Genomic DNA, 3754 nt, shown 5'->3' with positions numbered 1-3754 from the left:
TTCCATAGTGATACTGCCTCAGAAACCCAAGGAGGGGTCGCTATGAGTCAGGTCCGACTTGATGGCACATAATAACAATATTATACATATAAATATGTAAGTTTAATAGAAAAACAAACAAGTGCAATTTTTAAACTAATAAATTTAAGATTAATCAACTATCACCTTAAGATTAAAGCCTTGTTTTTTGGCTTTGATAGAATTACTATGAATAAACCAAATTTTTTCTTTCCTTAAATTTTTACTGACCACAACACTGTCTCAATATTAAAATATTGGGTTAATAATGATAATAACTAGCTCTATATCAAGCACAATCTAACTTTTAAATACTCAAAAAGAAGTATTTTTATGAAAATCAATAAACTCAAGATCATTTCTAAGCACCATGAAACTTGACTAAACTGAAGCAAAAAAGAGTTTGTTGTAATTTAAAAAATAATAATGCCAACAGTCTTAGGATTTGCCAGAGTTATTTGTAAACTAAAAATCAATAAATATTTGCTGAATGAATGAACTTCCATGAGCCATACAATTTCAGTTACTGGAGATACCACTACACCTACTCCTCATTTCTGGACTACCTCATTACTCCACATTTCATATTTACAACAACAGTAAAAAAAATCTACTATCTGACTATTTTGGGAGCTCTGGTAGTGTAGTGCCTAAGGCACTTGACTGCTAACCAGAAGGCTTGCGGTTCAAACCCACCAGCCACTCCTCGGAAGGAAGATGGGGCAATCTACTTCCGTAGTGATACTGCCAGGAAACCCAAGGAGGGGTCGCTATGAGGCGGGTCCGACTCGACGGCACATAACAACAACAAAAAACAACATCTGACTATTTTACACATTAACGATGGACATCTGACAGTAACAAATGCCAAGGTACAATGGTTGTGATGGTCAAGGTCATGTATCAACTTGGTTAGGTCATGACTCTCAGTGGTTTGGAGGTTATGTAATGGATGTAGTCATCTTCCATTTTGTGACCTGATGTAGTCATCCTCCATTTTTACATAATGCAAGTTTTCGCACAATGACTTGGTCTTTGGAACCTAGCCGTGTCGATAAGTAAGGGATGGGTATATCACTTAAAGACATCCTTTAAGTTAGTTAAAGGTGACAAGTTGGGGCTGATTTTTATCAAAGTACAAGGAGCAGTTGTTGTTGTTGTTGCTGTTTGCCATCAAGTCGGCCCCGACTCACAGCGACCCCTCCTTGAGTTTCCGAGGCAGTATCACTACGGAAGTAGGATTGCCCAACCTTCCTTCCGAGGAGTGGCTGGTGGGTTTGAACCGCCAGCCTTCTGGTGAGCAGTCAAGTGCCTTAGGCACTATGCTACCAGAGCTCCTACAAGGAGCAGTAGTCCGCTTTTAAAAGGAAAAGAAAAGAGGCACAGGGTAACAAGATCAGAGTCATTACGAAAATAGCTCCAAGGGAGCTCTGGTAGCATAGTGCGTAAGGCCCTTGACTGCTAACCAGAAGGTTGGCAGTTCAAACTGACCAGCCACTCCTCAGAAGGAAGGTTGGGCAATCTGCTTCCGTAGTGATTACGCCTCGGAAACCCAAGGAGGGGTCACTATGAGTCGGGTCCAACTCGACAGCACACAACAACAACAACAACACAACCAGAAGGACGGGGGAAAATTCATAAGACAAAGTGTATTATTTATTTCATTTGTGCCTCTTCTCTTGACTGTAAGATATTGGAGGTCAGGGTTTGCATCTTACAGTCATTTTGCAATCCACGGAACTTAGTATGGTGCCTGTGCAGATGATTAATAAATATTCCTTGGTTTGATAAATTTTAAACCTTTTGATAATTCCCTTTTTAAAAACAGCTTTGAGATAAAATTCACCTGCCAAACAATTCACCCATTTAAAGTGTACAAGTCAAAGGCTTTTAGCATATTTGCAGAGTTGTGCATCCATCACCACAATCAATTTTACATTTTTAGCACTTAAGAAATCCTGGACACATTCAGATGCTGGATTAATAATGATATAGCTAGCTCTCGATAGTATTCTCCCCATTACCCTTTGCAACTATGGATCTACTATTTGTCTATAGATTTCCAATTCTGGATATTTCATAAAAATGGACTCATAGAACATATGGCTTTTGTGTCTGGCTTCTTGCACTCAGTATGTTTTCAAGGTTCGTCCATATTGTAGCATGTATCAGTACTATATTCCTTTTTATTGCTGAGTAATATTCCACTGTATAGATATACCACCTTTTGTTTATCCACTCATCAGTTCACAGACATTTGGTTTGTTCGCACTCTTTGGCTGTTATGAATAATGCTGCTATGAACATTCATGTCTAAGTTCCTGTGTGAATGTATGTACTCAGTTCTCTTGGATATACACCTAGGAGTGAAACTGCTGGGTCATATAGGAACTCTATGTTTAACTGAGGAACTGCCAGATGGTTTTCCAAAGCAAGAAGTTTGATTTTTTTTTTTAAGTTTCATCTTTACACTTTCTAAAGATTATATATCAGATCACTTTTAAATGCTTTATGGGCAATTTTTTCAACTGGCTATTAGTTCTTTGTAGACAGACTCATGCTTCTTTTATGTTCCCCACATCAACACTGTATATAAATCTTGCTTAAGATTCAAGAGGTAAGAGAATAAGAAAGGGAAAGAAAGGAAAGAAGAAAGGAAAAAATATAAGCCCTACAGAGTTTAAATACATTAATATTTGATATTATCAAGCTAAAATGATGCAAAGATAGTATTAGGATACATTCATACTGTAAGTATTGGTTCATTTACCTCACACTGCTCCCAAATTAAAATTTTATATACCATCTGCCCTCAGAGTAAACATCCTCATTATTTTATTAAACTTGTAATTTAATAAATAATCACTATAAACAAGCACAGAGATGTTAGCATGACTCTCTGACAAATGATTTCATGAGAGAGCAAAAAGAAAATGACAGTAGGAAAAGGGAAAAGAATTAGAAAAGAATTGATCAGTGTGAAATCAAACAGTAAATTAGGATTGAATTTAAACCCTACACAATTTAAAATTTACAATTACATTTACCAGTATTTTTTCTAGATAATAATAAGCCTCATCAAATATCTGTAGAATACTTCTCTAAAAAGAAAAAAACAAGACTCATTCTTTTTCCTTCAGCTACACTAGCAAACAATGCTACATCTCCACCTAGTGACATGACATGATAGCACAAAGCCAGCTGAGAACTTCCACTTAAATCAACAGATGCTAGCATCTTTATGTTTAAATTCTGCTTTTCCATTCGTTATAAAAGAGGGAAATAACCCAAACCCACTGAATGTGCTAGCTCCTCATAGTGTAAGCTTGCCCAGTATCACGAAATTCTGACAGAACTGTCAAGGAAAAGTACTGTACAAATTTAAACTGTGGAGGATGGTGGATCCCAGGCATAAGCAGTCAACTCAAAGACCCAGTATGGTTCCTTAAAAAAAAAGAAAAGTGAGTTTTTTTTAAACATCACTATAAATTACAGTGTGCTAATGCTGTAATTAAAAATTGCATTATGATCTGTGAAAACCTCAAGACATCACACACACCAACGGGGAGTGCACCCAAGAACATGTATAGGGTTGGCAGAGAGTGGTCCTATAACGTTATGTGTATGATCTGAATTCCCAGGTGTATAGTGGAGCTGACAAGGGGCAAGGTTATGGTCACTGCTTGGTCACAGCCAGCTACCCAGAGGGACTGAGTAGTTGAACCTGTGGGCTCAG

At 37.3% G+C, this 3754-nt stretch overlaps 1 protein-coding gene across 1 annotated transcript in view; it reads right to left on the bottom strand.

Annotated features, from left to right (window-relative positions):
- Positions 1–3754, bottom strand: part of PDK3 (pyruvate dehydrogenase kinase 3) — a 123018-nt gene that overhangs the window by 21619 nt on the left and 97645 nt on the right. The gene's annotated exons all lie outside the window — the stretch shown is intronic.

The sequence above is a fragment of the Orycteropus afer genome, unplaced genomic scaffold (genome assembly GCF_000298275.1).
Source record: "Orycteropus afer afer isolate SDZICR_OR568_19922 unplaced genomic scaffold, OryAfe1.0 scaffold00617, whole genome shotgun sequence".
Classification (NCBI taxonomy): domain Eukaryota; kingdom Metazoa; phylum Chordata; class Mammalia; order Tubulidentata; family Orycteropodidae; genus Orycteropus; species Orycteropus afer.
Note: the sequence above shows the minus strand (reverse complement) of the source record. Positions and strands in the feature narration are given on the sequence as shown.